The sequence below is a fragment of the Apodemus sylvaticus genome, chromosome 23 (assembly GCF_947179515.1).
Source record: "Apodemus sylvaticus chromosome 23, mApoSyl1.1, whole genome shotgun sequence".
NCBI lineage: Eukaryota > Metazoa > Chordata > Mammalia > Rodentia > Muridae > Apodemus > Apodemus sylvaticus.
Window position 1 is genome coordinate 57,250,900 of NC_067494.1, and position 18,556 is coordinate 57,269,455.

The following is an 18,556-nucleotide window of genomic DNA, read 5'->3' on the forward strand; positions in this document are numbered from 1 at the left end:
TACATATGAGTGGATGTAACAAAGTTCTAAGAAATAGGTTCCAAGTATTTCTCACATAATAAATATGCATATATACATACAATTGCACCCAGGCACCTTTACATATAAAAATATGTGGAGATATGAACAAGGAAACAAAGTTCCAACACACTCTTGCACACAGTTTACACATACAAACACAGATACATCTACACACATAATTCTATATGTATGTGAATATATTTACCTACAAATTCACATACGTATATTCACATACATATGTGTGTACATAAACACATACATACATACATACACACATACATCCATACATACAAGGTAGAAGTTGCAAAGTTCCAACATACTCTTACACAATGTTTATACATAGATATAGATATAGATATAGAGATATATACATACATACATACACATAGTTGATGTGTGGAAAGCACAATGATCCATCTACTTTATGCTTTCTCCCATCTCTTACATAGCTCAGAAAAATCTTTCAGGAAGAAAATATTTTGTTTTCGTTTTCCTCTAGTGAATGAGTATGGAAAAAACAGTATGTTCCCAATATCTTCAAAAGAGATATTGCATAGTACAGGTAGAGAAAACATTAAACTAGTGATAGATTAACATATTGTAAGGCAGCAAGGGAATTTTTCAGCCCATTTCTCTCTTACTGGCAGGCAGAAATCTAAAGTTACAAAAATAGTTCAAAAAGGCTGTCAAATCCTAGATATATGAGACTTTCTAGAAGACCTCCACTATTCCCAACATACATCTCCACAACTTCATATTTCTATTTCTTGTCCCTGCCCTCTGGGCTTTTCTTCTACTTATCACCATACCTCATCCTGTTTCCCTTTTCCCCTCACCCTCCCATTTCCACACAAGTACTTCCTTCCCCCTGTCTCCCATAATTGTTTTGTTCCCCCTTCTAAGTAAGATTGAAGTATCCAGATTTGGGTCTTTCTTCTTGTTAAAATTCATATGGGTTGTAAATTGTATCATGGTTGATGTTGTCTAATGGGCACTTATAAGAGACTACATGCCATGTATGTCCTTTTAGTTCTGGGTTACTTTACTCGGGATAATATTTTCTAGTTCCGACAGCCTTCTGTGATCAGTAGAGCAGCTGGGATGGAAGTCTTCCTGCTGCCATTTGTACCAGGGAGATGGGAGTCTCCATAGCCTTCTGTGCATAGCCTGCCAAGAGGGAGTGATCTCCCAGCAGGCTTTCACTTTTGAGTGCAGAAGTGAGATCTCTACCTTCTCTCTGGAGGGGAACCAGCTAGGAATACACAGGGCCTAAGGTCAGTGGAGCAGCTGGGACAGAAGTCTTCCCACTTGCTGCCATTTGCACCAGGGATCCGGGAGATTCCACAGTCTTCTGTGCATAGCCTGCCAGGAAAGAGAGATCTCCCAGTAGTGCTTTCACTTTTGAGCTCAGAGGAATAAGGACACGGGCTTACAGGCCCACAGGAGAAACAAACTCTAGCCAGAGACAAGAATATCAACTACCACCAGATGGCAAAAGGCAAGTACAAGTTCTACGAACAGAAACCAAGGCCATATGGCAACATCAGAACTCAGTTCTCCCACCATAGCAAGTCCTGGATACCACAACATACCAGAAAAGCAAGACTTGGATTTAAAATCGTATCTCATGATGTTGATAAAGGGCTTCAAGAAAGACTTAAGTAACTCCCTTAAGGAAATACAGGAGATCATTGGCCAACTGGTAAAAGCCCTTAAAGAGAAAATACAAAAATCTCTTAAAGAAATACAGGAGATCATGGGTCAACAGGCAGAAGCCCTTAAAGAAAAAACACAAAAATCCCTTGAAGAATTACAGAAAAACACCATCAAGTGAAGGAACTGAACAAAACCATCCAGGATCTAAAAGTGGAAGTAGAAACAATAAAGAAATCACAACGTGAGATATCTCTGGAAATAGAAAACCTTGGAAAGAATTCAGGAGTCATAGATGCAAGCATCAACAACAGAATACAAGACACAGAAGAAAGAACCTCAGGTGCTCAAGATACCATAGAAAACATTGACTCAAAAGTCAAAGAACGAGAAGACCAAACCTAAGGATTCTAGGTATAGACAAGAGCGAGGATTCTCATCTTAAAGGCCAAGTAAATATCTTCAACAAAATTGTAGAAGAAAACTTCCCTAACCTAGAGAAAGAGATGCCCATGAACATACAAGAAGCCTTCAGAACTCCAAACAGACTGGACCAGAACAGAAAATCCTCCCAGTACATAATAATCAAAACACTAAATTCACTAAACAAAGAAAGAATATTAAAAGCAGTAAGGGAAAAAGGGCAAGTAACTTACAAAGGCAGACCTATCAGAATCACACCAGACTTCTCACCACAGATGATGAAAGCTAGAAGATCCTCAGCAGACCTCATACAGACCCTAAGGGAACGCAAATGCCAGTCCAGGTACTATACCCAGCAAAACTCTCAATCATCATAGATGGAGAAACAAAGATATTCCATGATTAGACCAAATTTACACAATATCTGTCCACAAATCCAGCCCTACAAAGGATAACTGATGGAAAATGCCAACATGAGGAGGGAACCTACTCCCTAGAAAAAGCAAGAAAGTAATCTTCTTCCATCAAACCCAAAAGAAGATACCCACACAAACATAAAAATAACATCAAAAATAACAGGAAGCAACAATCACTATTCCCTAATATCTCTTAACAAAAATGGACTCCACTCCCCAACAAATAGACTACTGAAATATTTCTCATGTAAATCTTTAATTTTGTCAGAAAATGTTTGCAATTCCCCTTTTAATTAATTTAGTAATTTCTTTTATGTCTACCATTTTATCTGCATTGTTTTTCATGATAATCTTCAATTTTAATGTCTTTCTATATACTACCTCTATTTTACCAGAAATATTTTCTTTGTAAAGCTTTGATTTTTATCACAAATGGTTCTAATTCCACCCTTAATTAATTTAGAAAGAGTTTTTACATCAACCATTCTTTATATAAAATTTTCCAAGGGTCAATTTTAACGTGTTTCTCTATTTATTGTATTTCTTGAATTTTACCAGAAATATTTTCCATGTAAATCTTCAGTGTTTTCTGAAAATGTTTATAATTCCACCTTCAATCAACTTAGAATTATCTTTATGCCTATCATTTTATCTACATAATTTCCATGATAATCTATAATTTTAAAATGTTTTTCTATATATTTCTACAACTTTATCAGAAATATTTTCCATGTAAATCTTCAAGTTTATCAGAAAATGTTTATAATTCCACTATTAATCAACTTAGGAATACTTTTATGCCTACCATTATTATGTCTATATAAAATTTTCCATGATCTTCCATGCTAGAATCTTCAATTCTAGCATGTTTTTCTACATTTTCTACAATTGTATCAGAAATATTTTCCACGTAAATCTTCAATTCTATGTTTCTATCCCATATTTCAATTAATTTAGCAATGTTTTACATATCTACCACTTTACTCCTTAATTTTCCCTGAAAATTGTCAATTTTAACCTGTTTATCTGAAATATTTTCCATATAAATCTTTAATTTTATCATAAAGTGATTTTACTTCCCTTTACTTCCCTTTTCAACAAATAAGAAATTAAAAAAAAATTTTTCTAGTTCCACCCATTCTCTGTCAAATTTCATACAGTCCTTGTTTTTAATAGCTGAATAGATTTACATTGTGTAATTGAACCAATCATTCTGTATCTATTCTTCCACTGAAGGATATCTGTGTTTTTCCAGTATCTGACCATTATGAATAAGGCTACAATGAACAAGGTGGAGCAAATGACCTTATGGTATACTGGTGCATCGTTTGGGTATATGCCCAGAATTGGTATAGCTGAGTACTCAGGTAGAACTATTTCCAATTTTCTAAAGAACCACAAGATTGATTTTGAGGGTGGTTGTACCAGTTAAAAATCTCAGCAGTAATGGAGAAATGTTCCTGTTTCTCCTTATACTCACCAGAATGTGCAATTATTTGAGTTATCATTAAGAGTAACCTTGTGACACTGTTAAAAGGACAAAACGGCAACCATCAAATTGGGAAAGGATATTCATCAACCCCACATCTGATAGAAGGCTAATATCCAATATATACAAAGAACTCAAGAAGTTAGACCCCAGGGAACCAAATAACACTATTAAAAAATGGGGTACAGACCTAAACAAAGAATTTTCACCTGAAGAAATTCAGATTGCCGAGAAGCACCTTAAGAAGTGCTCAACATCATTAGTCATTAGGGAAATGCAGATCAAAACAACCCTGAGATTTCACCTTACACCAGTCAGAATGGCTAAGGTCAAAAACTCAGGAGACAGCAGGTGTTGGTGAGGATGTGGAGAAAGAGGAACACTCCTCCACTGCTGGTGGGGCTGCAAGATGGTACAACCACTGTGGAAATCAGTCTGGAGGTTCCTCAGAAAACTAGACATGAGACTTCCAGAAGACCCTGCTATACCTCTCCTGGGCATATACCCAAAGGATTCCCCGGCATGCAATAAAGACCCATGCTCCATTATGTTCATAGCAGCCTTATTTATAATAACCAGAAGCTGGAAAAAACCCAGATGCCCCTCAAAGCAAGAATGGATACAGAAAATGTGGTATATTTACACAATGCAATATTACTCAGCAATTAGAAACAATGAATTCACAAAATTTTTAGGCAAATGGTTTGATCTGGAAAATATCATCCCAAGTGAGGTAACACAATCACAAAAGTATACACATGGAATGCAATCTCTGATAAGTGGATATTAATTAGTCCAGAATCCCTGAATAGCCAAGGCACAAATTGCATAACAAATGACTCCCATGAAGAAGTATGGAGAGGGTCCTGATTCTGGAAAGGATTGATCTAGCATTAGAAGGGAATATAAGGACAGAGAAAAAGGAGGGAGGTGATTGGAGAAGGGATGGAGAAAAGAAGGTTTATGGGACATATGGGGAGGGGGGATCTGGGAAAGGGGAAATAATTTGGAATGTAAGTAAGGAATATAGAAAATAAAAATATTAAAAAAAAGAGTAACCTTGTAAAATATCAATAGGCTTTACTTTTATATAAAAATCAATCATATGTACTTTAAACATTTTGAATGTTTATTTACTAATCAGTAATTATTATTAAATGATATCAGTTACCTGAATGCAAAACTGGATATGAGAAATCAATCTTCACCAGTCTGTCCCAGAGGTACATCAGGCAATGCTACCATTTTTCTTGCCTTGTGACCTTTAAAACTCCCTGGATTAACCAACACAAGTATGCCTTTCTGAACTTAAAATTGTTCCTTTAGATTCTGTACATCAGATCTAGGATGCTTGCTTCCTAGATCTTAAACTTGCTTCCCTAACAATTTTAGTTTTCCAAATGCTTTCTAAGGTAGGTGATTATTGCTGAAAATATACATTTCTAAGATATTTCCTAGGGTGATGATTGAATCAATCCTCTGCTCCAGAAGCAATGCCTGAAAAAGATTAAGCATTATTATTATTGCCAGAGATACTTCACACTGAGGAGTTGCAAGCCCATTTGGAGCTTTCAAGCAATTCTTAGATTAAGACAGAAGTGGTGACAGGAAGCAGAGCAGAACCCCATAACAGCATGAAATCTTCAGGACACAGTCCTTGGAACCTTGCCTTAACCAAGGTATACCCATAGTGTTTTGTGCTAACCAGTGGGTCTTATTCCCTGAGTTTTAAAGCCATTCGTCATTCCTCCTGCATGGCCCTGGACAACTATGGCCATCAAAATTGTCAGAATTTACCACATTATTCTTGAAATAAAACACTGGTTACAATACTACGTATTATATAGGAATTATCAATGATAAAATAAATTATAGCTTAAATACCCCTAGGCCTAGGTTATAAATGGTAAATTTCTTTCATAAAAAATATTTTATTAACTCTCCTTTCTCAGGTTCTTTAATAATATACACGTAGGAACCACAGGGTTGAGATTGGGGCTTTGAGGCTTCTGGTTTCTACCTGGACCTCAGAACTAAGGCTGTGCCACAGCTATCCAAACTCAAATCCCATGTAGAGAGAGCTGCTCTCGCAGGAAAGTTGACACACCTAGATCAGAAGCTCACAGGCTCACAGGAGGGACAAACTCCAGTCAAAGACAGCAAAACAAACTGACAGCAGAGATAGCCATAGGTGAGAGGCAAGCACAGGAATATAACCAAAGCTAGATGGCACCATCAGAGCCCTGTTTTCCCAACACAGCAAGTCCTAGATACCTGAAAACACCGAAACCTCAGATTCTGATATAAAATCACATATGATAATAATAATAGAAGACTTAAGAAGGACATAAATAACTCCCTTAAAGAAATACAGGGGAACACAGGTAAACAGGTAGAAGCCATTAAAGAGGAAGCACAAAAATCCCTTAAAGAATTATAGGAAAACACAACCAAACAAGTGAAGGAATTGAACAAACCCATCCAGGATCTAAAAATGGAAATAGAAACAATAAATAAATCACATAGGGAGACAACCCTGGAGTTAGAAAAACCTAGAAAAGAGATCAGGAGTCATAGTCAAACATCACCAACAGAACACAAGATAGAAGAGAGAATCTCAGGTGCTGAAGATGCCATAGAAAATATTGACACAGCAGTCAAACAATGCAAAATGCAAAAAATTCCTAACCTAAAACATCCAGAAAACCCAGGACACAATGGGAAGATCAAGCCTACGGATAATAAGAGAGCAAGGACTCTTAACTTAAAGAGCCGGTAAATATCTTCAACAAAATTGTAGAAGAAAACTTGTCTAAGGTAAAGAATGAGATGCTCATGAACACACAAGAAGCCTACAGAACTCTAAAAAGATTGGACCAGAATAGAAATTTTCTGTCACATAATTGTCAAAACATCAAATGAACAAAATAAAGGATATTAATAGCAGTAGGGAATAAGGTCAAGTAACTAATAAAGGCAGACCTATCAGAATTACACCAGACTTCTCAACAGAGACTCTAAAAGCCAAAAGATACAGGGCAGAAAGGAAAGCAAAATGGAGGTATCCACTACTGAGACAGTTCCTCAGGTTAAAATAAAATGCACAGCACACAAGTTAAAAATAGAGCAAAAAGGAAAGCTCTGAAAGGCATATTTCTTTCTCAAGATGTGGAGGCTGTGTCTGCTACTGCTACTGCTGCAACCACCATGCTGAGACAGCTGGACATAGAGCTGGTCTCCATCAAACAACAGATTCAGAACATTAAGCAGACGAACAGTGCTCTTAAAGAAAAGCTTAATGGTGGGACAGAGCCTTACCGATTGATTTCCAGAGGTTATTCAGAAATGTAACGCTCACTGGACGAAGGAAGAGCCGATTTTTCAGGCAATCTCAGACTTGATTGGGAACAAGGGAGTTGTTCAGGTGAAAAAAATTTTTTTTGTAAATTATTGGCCCCGCTTCAACATAGATGAAGTTTTACAAGAATGGAAGCAGAACATGGTAAAGATGAGACCAATGGGCACACTAACCAGAAACCTGTCAAATCCCTAGAAAGCTCCGTCAAGATCCCTGAGGAGGAAGATGTGGCTGCTTCTGTCCTCGACATAAGATATGCATCTGCCTCATGAAAACTGTTGGTAGCTTTGGACACTTGGTATGGACGACATGTTATCCAGATATCAGGTATTACAAGACATCACCTAGTCATCTGCATCACATCTTTGTGGAAATCAGCTATTACCAAAAAAGGCATACACTTCATCCTGTGCTACAGCTACCATAATTCTTTGCTCGTTCCTCCATTGTTGGCATGACTTCCCAGAGAACTCTGTTACATCTCATTCTGCCTATGGGCTGGGGGACCCACGGCCTGCACACCTCCCTCGAGTCTGGGACCTACCCTACAGTTGGCTCCCCACACCCCCAGCCCCAACAATGACAGCTCCACCAGTCAGCAGTTTCAGAACAAGTAGTATTGAAAGGCCCATCTCTGTTCCTGCATGGCCTGCAGCTTCTACTTTGTGCATAGTGTAATTCTCAGAAGGCCCAGAAGGCCTCCTAGAAAAATTCTCCCTTTCTTTCCTGGGGCAGCCACCCAAGTAAAATCATGCTTCTTTGGAAATCTTAAGCCCATCAGGAGACCACATCATCACCTTTATCATACCAAGTCCTGATACAACTCCTGTTTCCCTAACGGGAGAGCAGATTTATGGCTATTGATCACGTGTCTTCTCTCCCCTTTCTTTCTTCCCTAACTCTTTCCCTTTTCTCTTTTCCAAGTGGTGAAAGCTTATTTGCAGCGACTGTCCTTGGACATTGTAGCTTAATGGGAACGAGAACCTCAATGTTTTCTGCCTTCAGCCTTCAGCATTGAAATCCCAGGATGAGGGTGCACCCATTTCTTCTTGATTCCTAGATATCACCATCATCCCCAGCTCTGAGAGATTTGGCTCATATCACTGTACCTGGTGCTTGTACATTTGGAATTGGTGCCTTCTCCTTCTGGCAACCATGCTATCAGTCCCTTTTCTGTTCAAGTGTCTTACTTAAAGTTTATTGCTTGTCAAAGATGACATCATTGAGATGTAGCAGATGGGGAGAGTGTCTGAAGGTTTGAGTGCAGACTTTAAATGTCAGGTCAGCTCAGTAAAGGAGAATAGAAAAGCTAGGAATGGTTTTCTAGATGCTACACAAAATTAGCTCTCATCCCTTTGGCATGCCTAGCCATTGTATGTCACTCCATGTGTCATTTGTGCCATTTGTGTACTAGTGTGATCACACAAACACTATCCCCTGTCTCTTAGAAGTACATAAGACAGAGAAGTTGCCACACCACCTCCAGTAGATCCTGTGGGCAAGTTTCACAGACAGAGGCATTAGACTCCTGTGGGAGGAAGCCTCCTAGAACCGGTTGTGGACCTCTCTAGCTGGAGAATAATTTTGAGCTGTAGTTCTCTTGGCAGTTTGCCTGCTTTGGTTCCCCCCTATTCTATCTCTATATTCACAAGATGTTCCTGATAGCCTGGGCCGAAAGTATCCAAGCGAGAAAGTTAAATGAAAGTTCATTCTTTGAAATAGAGTCACTGGCCATGACCTCTTTCTTAGAAGTTCAAGGCTTTGCTTCATAATCAGTTACATAACTATAATAACATAATACGTTGTTAAAATAACCTCCCAACAACATATGAATTTGTATGGCTCTGTGTGTAAGATGAGGTTGGCTCTGACATTGTGGTATGGAAAACATTGTTTAAGTGAATTTTGAGGAGCTTTAAAGAGACAGAAACTAGATGTTACATGAGGATTACTCATGAAAATTCCTTAAAGTAAACAGGACATAAGGACCATAGCTAAGTGTTCCTGAGAACTTCTGAACTTTTGAAAGTTTGCTATTAACTACAGGTGATTTTATATAAATTTATTGTGATCAAGGAATGTGATGTTTCGTATGTGATCTTCTAAATTTATACCCGATTGGTTTTGTATCTTCTTGTGCCAAATGCTTATGATAATTGTTCTTTGTAATTGCTTCAGTGGATACATTTTTTCAGAATTGTAATGCCAATTTTTTATGTATAAAAATCCTTGCTTTAGAGCTGCAAAAATACGTTCGGATTTAAACCTCCTCGGTGTTTGTTTCTGGTTGTCACTCGCCACTCACTGAACCTGTGCCTCTCCTGATATCCAAAGTCCTCCCTCGGTCTCAATCCCCGCAACTGGGTCGGTGCATGGCAGAAGTGGATGTGTTGCTTAGTGAGACCAAGATGAATAAAAGCAATCTACGGAGTGGTATGTAATGCCACTTGTTTGGACTGGGAACAAGCAAAGATTGCTACGTAATGTTCTGAGACTTCAGAATCACTTTTGCTCTCTTACCAGACTGTGGGCCTGCAGGGCTTGAGGATCAGCTGGCTGGACTGCGTTTTAGCATCCACAGTCACTTGAGACTGCACTAACCATGTGGAAATATCTTTTGTTGCTGTTTTAATATTTTTTCTGCTTTCAATACCAAAAAGGAAAAAAAAAGTAGATGCTTTAAGGTATTTAAGGTATGAATGAAGTTCTTAAGAATTTAAAATATGCTCCCCACCATGTAATAAGAATACATGCTCTACTATGTTCATAGCAGCCCTATGTATAATTGCCAGGTGCTGGAAAGAACCCAGGTATCCCTCAACAGAAGAGTGGATGCAAAAAATGTGGTATATCTACACAATGGAGTACTATTCAGCCATTAGAAACAATGAATTCATGAAATTCTTAGGCAAATGGATGGAGATAGAGAACATCATACTAAGTGAGGTAACCCAGACTCAAAAGGTGAATCATGGTATGCACTCACTAATAAGTGGATATTAACCTAGAAAACTGGAATACCCAAAACATAATCCACACATCAAATGAGGTACAAGAAGAAAGGAGGAGTGGCCCCTTGTTCTGGAAAGACTCAGTGAAACAGTATTCGGCAAAACCAGAATGGGGAAGTGGGAAGGGGTGGGTGGGACGACAGGGGAAAAGAAAGGGGCTTATGGGACTTTCGGGGAGTGGGGGGCTAGAAAAGGGGAAATCATTTGAAATGTAAATAAAAAATTATATCGAATAAAAAAAAGAATTTAAAATATGCAATTAAAATTCGATAGTTTGACTCCTAAGCACCTTCCCCCTCCCATTTTTTCAAGTTAGCTGATTTTCTCTTTAGAAAGAGATTCAGCTGTAGAAATCAAGACTGGGGATAGGATGTACAGAGTGACACTAGTAACACTAGTAACTTTTTTGTGCTTGTATCATAAACCTGCTGTGTAGCTGAAGGGGAAGGAGAACATGGGGTGAGGCTACCTTGCTCCTTGTATATGACTCATACACAATGATAAAACCCTGCTCACCTAGCGTGTTTGCATGCCCTCCCCTCCAGTGAGCAGAGCCATGCTACAGGGTGGCTTCTCGCTCTGCTGGAGGTTCTGTGTCTATCCTTGTGCCCCAGGCTACTTTCCTTCAGATGTGTTCCCTCTCATCAGTGTTTAGATTTGGTGATCATTAGATAGTGTGACAGGCATAGTGGCTGTGCCCAGAACCAGGCTTGTTCTGTCTTTCTCTTGGTTGTGAGCACCGAGTGGCCTCTAGCTGAAGAGCCCAGTGTCAGTATGATTATGACCAGAGTAGCTGGTCTTGGCTTTTTCTCCTAGGAAAAGAGGCATGCCGTTTCACTTGACAAAAGGGCAAGAGTAGGCTTTGCCTGGTTGCTGCTGCAATAGTCTTAATGTTTTAAACTTTTTATGACATAGTCCACAGTGATGTAAGTCTAAGAAACTGCTTAGTTTTCAAAGCTGCGGGCTCTGGTCTGGACTGTGACTGTCACATGTCAGCAGGTTAGGTTTGGAACATGATGCCTGCGTCTGATGGAATGTCATTTAAGCTTTGGGTTCTTAAAAATTATCAGTGTGAATGTCATAATTATTTGTTTTGTGGGAAAATCTTCTAAATAAAAGTTATTGTGCAAAATATAGTATCATGGACACAAATAATAGTCTAAAATTTAGTTTAGAAATCCCTAAAGATATAAACTATATTGCATATCCATTAAAAGTTTGTTTTATTTAATTTTATGTGAACATGTAGTGTTTAGATAATTGTTTTCCCTTCTCTACTTAAACACCCTGTTACTTGAATATTGTGTTGACTGGTCAGCAGCTGTGATCAATTCTGTAATCGAGCTCTTTACCCAGAGGCCCCCTGCCTCATTTGTGCTGGTCAGATAAGTGTTGGTACAGAGAGGGTGCTGTGTCAGCAGGAGCAGGGGTTCACCGCACACCCACTGCCTCTTTGTTTGTCAAAACAACTTCCTAAAGAAGGTCTCAGATGGGTTTTGTAAGAGCCTCCCAATGGTGGTCACAAACCTAAATCCAAAAAACAAAAGTTGACAAAGCTTACTGTGGCGGACTCATGAAGCAGGGGTCCTGTTATACACTTTCCCCAGCACCACCTTTGAGTGAGCTCAGTGCCACTTTAAATTCAGCTCTGCTTTGTCTTTCTAACCATGAGATGTATTATTGGTATAATTGCACACCAAAAATAAGCCAAATAGTACATTACACTAACTGAGTCCCTGCTTTCATGTAAGCAAAGGAAAGACAAATCTCACATCTCTGTTCTGTTTGTACACCTAGTGACCCAGGATTCAAGTTTTTGGTATCAAGTAAACTTTGCCTCAGACTGACTAAAGGCAGTTTTAGGTCATCTGAGTCTAATGATCATGTGCATGCCCTTCCCGCCTCTCCCTGGGTTTTTGCAGCTTCTCCTCACTGTAGTAAAGAACAATTCAGTAGTGTTACAGTTCAGAAGGAAGGTCAGTAGAGTCTATGCATGTCATAAAATAATGAGTGTTTACTAAAATGAACATTTATACTGGAGTGGATAGCATTCCATTATGTAGACTTCAAACTTTGCTAAGTGCTTTTTAGATTGCTTAAAATTTTTTCAAGATTTTAAAAGATGTATAAGGTTAAGTTTGCAAATATAAGAGAAATGCTGTATATCTTTTGAAGTGATAAAATCTATGTTAAAATTTTAAAGAAAATATGTTGTAATAATGCTGTTGTAAGTAATATTCCCATGTCTTGCTTTACTTGTTTTCTAGTTCAGTACAATCATTGTGGTGAATGTCCATAGCATTATAATTGCTCAGCCATTGAATTATAACATTTGTTAATTGAGATTGAGAAATTTATTTGTGAAATTCTTCAGAATTCATTTTTCTATTTCTAATATTTGTTGAAGTTAAATAAAAATGTTCAAGCCATTGATATAATAAAATATGAAACAAAACCATTTAAAAGAAAAGGACCTGCTCTGTTGCTAAGTGCTTTAGAGGAGTGCCAGTCATGAGTTACTAAGTCTCATCATGAATAACTTTCAAACTGGCCTGAGTATGACTAGCAGGAATGTTATTTTTGCTGTCTGACAATGAGCAACCTGAGAGAAAAGAAAATACAGTGACTTACGAAGATATGCATGTGATCTCAAGAGGAGTGGGCTTTGCTGGATCCTTCTCAAAAGAAGCTCTACAAAGATGTCATGCTGGAGACCTACAGGAACCTCAAAGTTATAGGCTTTAATTGGGAAGGCCTAAATATTGAAGAACGTTGTCTAAGATCTAGAGGACACAGAAGGCATGAAAGAAGCCAGAGTACAGCAAAACCCTCTGAAAATACTAAATGTGGTAAAGCCTTTATTTTACATGCTCACAGTCATGCTCAAAGGTATGAAAGGATTCATACAAAAAAGATACTCCATAGAGTTATTCAGTATGTTGAAGCCTTTGTACCTTACACAACTCTCCAAGTACAGAAAAGAACACAAACTGGACAGAAACATTATGAATGTAATCAATATGGCAAAGCTTTTGCAAATCACAGTCATCTTAAAAGGCATGAAAGAATTCATACTGAAGAGAAACCCTATGAATGTATTCAATGTGGTAAAGCCTTTTTCCAAAACTGTAGTCTCTAAATACATATAAGAATACATAGTGGAGAGAAACCCTACAAGTGTAATCGATGTGGTAACGCCTTTTCCCAACATATTAATCTCCAAATACATAAAAGAATACATACTGGAGAGAAAGCCTACAAATGTAATCAATGTAATAAAGCCTTTTCATGACATATTAATCTCCAAAGGAATGAAGAAACACATACTGGAGATAAACCCTTCAAATATAATCAATGTCAGGGCTGGAAAGATGGTTCAGCAGTTAAGAGCACTGACTACTTTTCTGGAGGTCCTGAGATCAAAGGCCAGCAACCACATGGTGGCTCATAACCATCTGTAATGAGATCTGCTGCCCTCTTCTGGGGTGTCTGAAGACAGCTACAGTGTACTTGCATATAATAAATAAATAAATCTTTAAAAAATGTGATCAATGTGATAAAGCCTTTCCACAACATATTATTCTACAAAAGCATGAAGATGAACCTTACAATGGTAATCTATGTGCCAAAGCCTTTTCCCAATATTATAATATAAACCTCAGGAAATATTATAATATAAAACCTCATGAAAGAAGACATACTGGAGAGAAACCTTTCAAATGTAATCAGTGTGAGAAAGTCTTTTCAAAACATGGTCATCTCCAAAAGCATAAAGGAACATACTAGAGAGAAAAACTACAAAGGTAATCAATGTGAGAAAGCCTTTTTACAATGCCATTGTTTCTGAATATATATATATATATATATATATATATATATATATATATATATATATATATATGCAAATAGTGAAGAAAAAGACTACAAATGTGATCATAATCTTAATTGTAATGAATATATTTGTATTGGCAAAAAACCTTCTGAATGTAAGCAATGTGGTAAAGCCTAAGCCTAGCAAAATTAACTCCTAATGCAACAAAGAGCAAATACTGGAGAGAGATGAACAGAGAGAGAAAGAGAGAGACCTTATAAATGTACACAATGTGGTAAACCTTTGCATGTTACACTCATCTTTGAACACACTAAAGAGCACATAATATATTTCAGAATACATAAAAAAAAACCACTTGGAAGAGAAACCCTATGTAAATAGTGTGGCAAGACCTTTGCAGGTGACATTTATCTCATAATGTATAAAGTAACACAGACTTGTAAGAAACTTCATGAAAATAAGCAATGTGTTAAAAAAGAGAAGAAAAGAAAGGACCTAATAGAAGTTCCATCAGAAAAGAGCTTACTAATCACAGATATAATTTTAGTAATTCTTATAGGATCATCAATAAGATTTAAGTCATCTATTTCTTTATACGCATCACTACAAGACAGTACATCTTCATGGATCTGCATAGATCTGCTCCAATGGGGTGTGCTACTACTTAGTGAATGCTACATATGTTTAATAATAACAGGAAAGACTTATTAATAGCAGAAATCTCTGCTAAAATGAATCCCTTACAGCCTTGCTAAATAAGGGCACACCTGTGACAGATTATATAATAATCAGAAGCAGGCCATTTCAGGATGATCACCGCTAGTTGTTAGCTTGTCCCATTATGGCTCCTGACAGTCATGCAGACACAATATACTGGAGTTACCAAATTTTGTAAACCAAACAAACCAAACAGGTGTCTATATTATATTTACACTGAGCATACATAGAAAACATTGTTCTCCTTTGGATGGCGGAGAAGCATCTTAAAAAATGCTCAACTTCATTAGTCATTAGGGAAATGCAAATCAAATAACCCTGAGATTTCACCTTACACCAGTCAGAATGGCTAAGATTAAAAATTCAGGAGACAGCAGGTGTTGGAGAGGGTGTGGAGAAAGAGGAACACTCCTCCACTGCTGGTGGGGTTGCAAATTGTTACAACCACTCTGGAAATCAGTCTGGCGGTTCCTCCAAAAACTGGGCACCTCACTTCCAGAAGATCCTGCTATACCACTCCTGGGCATATACCCAGAGGACTCCCCACCACGTAATAAGGATACATGCTCTACTATGTTCATAGCAGCCCTATTTATAATTGCCAGATGCTGGAAAGAACCCAGGTATCCCTCAACAGAAGAGTGGATGCAAAAAATGTGGTATATCTACACAATGGAGTACTATTCAGCCATTAGAAACAATGAATTCAGGAAATTCTTAGGCAAATGGATGGAGCTAGAGAACATCATACCAAGTGAGGTAACCCTGACTCAAAAGGTGAATCATGGTATGCACTCACTAATAAGTGGATATTAACCTAGAAAACTGGAATACCCAAAACATAATCCACACATCAAATGAGGTACAAGAAGAAAGGAGGAGTGGCCCCTGGTTCTGGAAAGACTCAGTGAAGCAGTATTTGGCAAAACCAGAACGGGGAAGTGGAAAGGGGTGGGTGGGAGGACAGGGGGAGAGAAAGGGGCTTACGGGACTTTCGGGGAGTGGGGGCTAGAAAAGGGGAAATCATTTGAAATGTAAATAAAAATATATCGAATAAATAAAAGAAAAAAAAAAGGAAAAAAAAAAGAAAACATTGTTCTCTGCTTCTTATATTCTCCAAAATTCACCAAATATTCATTCAGACATGGACTGATTTCACAGAAACATCTAGGATAAAAAGAAATAATTACACCCAAGAGGAGAAGACAGAAAGTCATAATTGAACTGTGGGATTTAAATATTAGAATAAAAGCAAAGCAATTAATAAAAAGTCATAGCAAGGAAATTGAAAATAATCACTGCATCCTATAGATATGAACACCAAAAACAGAAAATACAAACTTATAGAAATTGAATATTGCTCTACCAAATAAAAAATGGATCAACACAGAAATAAAGAAATGAAAAATGTTCCTAAAATTCAATGAAAATGATTATACACCATATACAAGCTCAATGGTCTCAAGGATAGTCTTTGAAAAAGACATGTTCAACAGGGTGGTAGTGACACATGTCTTTAATCTCAGTATGTGGTAAGTGGACACAGGAGGCTGTGTGTAATTTTGGGGCTACCCTTGTCTACAGAACTAGTTCCAGAAAAGCCGAGGCTACACAAAGAAATCCCTTTTCATTAAACAAGAAAAGGGAGTTGGGGAAAGGTCATAGCACATAAAAATATGAGATGATTTCACAGTATTTAATCAACAGCACACATTAAGCCTCTAGAATAATAAGTAATCACACCAAGGGGGAGTAGACAGAAAGTCATAATGTAATTGTAGGATTAAATCATTAAAATAAAAACAAAGTGACTAATACAAAGAGTGTCAATTAAAGACAAAATATCAGCAGGATCAAGAAGTATTCCAAATCAATGAAAAGTGGAGAGAAATTAAGAGGGAGTTTAATAATAGAAGCAGAGAAAAATCTAGATAATCATAAAGACTTACTTTAAAACCTTATTGTCCCCATAATATAAATCTGAAATATATGGGTATTTTTCTCAATGCCTACCACTTTCTAGAGTTAAAGAAAGTCAGAATAACAATTTACACAGAACTCTAACCAACCGTGAAATAGAAGAATTCACTAAAATTCTCCCAACTCATCCCCCAAAAAGTGAGACATAAATACTTTTAAGACAGAACTCTTTGAGACAATTCAAGATATAATGCCATTAATCTGATATTATCCCAAACAAGAGAAACAGAAGAAATATTGTTCAATTCAGATTATGAAGCTACACTTACCATAATTACTAAGCCCCACAATGAACTAACCAAGGAGGAGATTTATAGAATAATTTTTCTTATGAACCTTGGTACAAAAACACAATAAAATTATTACAAAATGAATCAAAAAACAAATCAAAGTATCAAATAATATTATCAGGTAGGCTTTATCACAAAAGGCAAAGCATGTTCCATATAAGAAAGTCAACACACACACGCGCGCACACACACGCGCACACACATGCACGCACACACATGCGTGTGTGTGTGTGTACATTTATACATGGAGTAAGTAGGAGAGGTATTTTTGAGAATTGAAAGGATATAGGGATAGGGTAGCCTGTGAAGCCAGTTTGGAGACTACTTTGCTCTCTGATGGAAAAAAAGTTCTTCATCTCATATCTCTCTATATGCATAGTTTAGCCTCAGAGGACAGAGGTTCTAGAGATGCACATGGAAAGTGTTGATGTTTCAACATTTCAACAAAATTTAGAAAAGAAACAAACCCTATCTGTCATATCTAAATGCTAGATATGACATACCACAACACACAGCAAGAACTGCCTATATTCATGTTGCCTTACCTGCATTCCATTTCTACAGAGATTCACCATATCACAATTATCAATAAACTCTACCACTGGCTGTGCAGGTTCTAAAATACTATCAAGAAGACATAACAAGGAAAATTATATACAAATATTTTACTCATTAAACATAAGTTCACCTACCACTTACCATTTGCTTTTTTTTTTTTTACCATTTGCTTCTAAGATACTAATTGTAAGACTTCCTCACAACAACTACTGGAATGTAAAATTAGCAAAATCAATGTAGAAATCAAACATGAACTAGAAGAAAAAGGTCTAAACAAGGTATTGATCTGTGAGAATTGAGGGTCATATTTGAAGATCATGTTTTAGAACTCAAATAAATATTCAGCTTAGTTTCGTATTAATATCCATTGGGAATATGAGTGCTAGGTCTTATGAAGTTTTGAAATGTGCACACAGATCAAGCATTCTCTGAAACTTGATGAATATTTAAAAAGCTAGAGAACTAGAGCAGGTCAATTAAACAAATTTATATCAACATGCTATATATTGGAAAAATAGAATTATAGCTATACAGTGTAATATTCTAAATGTATGTAAAACTAAGATAATGAGTTTAATAAAAATAAAAAATGTAAGGAAAATGTGATTCTGTGATGATCTGGATACTTTTGGATACAGCAGGATTCAGGACATTTCTAGATTGTACATAATTTTTAATTTTCAAGACAATATTAGGGCAGATTTTGTTTAGATATTTTGTACTTGTCACTGGTATAGCATTGTCCATACTGCATTCTTGGTGGATATCAAATTCTCTAAATATGAGGCTGATTTATCCTCTCTGGGGA

At 37.2% G+C, this 18,556-nt stretch overlaps 2 pseudogenes; both read left to right on the top strand.

The window, feature by feature from the left end:
- Positions 1-5,636: 5,636 nt before the first annotated feature.
- LOC127673807 (REST corepressor 1-like) lies at positions 5,637-7,632 on the top strand (annotated as a pseudogene).
- Positions 7,633-12,942: 5,310 nt separating this feature from the next.
- Positions 12,943-13,520, top strand: LOC127673808 (zinc finger protein 101-like; annotated as a pseudogene).
- The last annotated feature ends 5,036 nt before the right edge of the window (positions 13,521-18,556 follow it).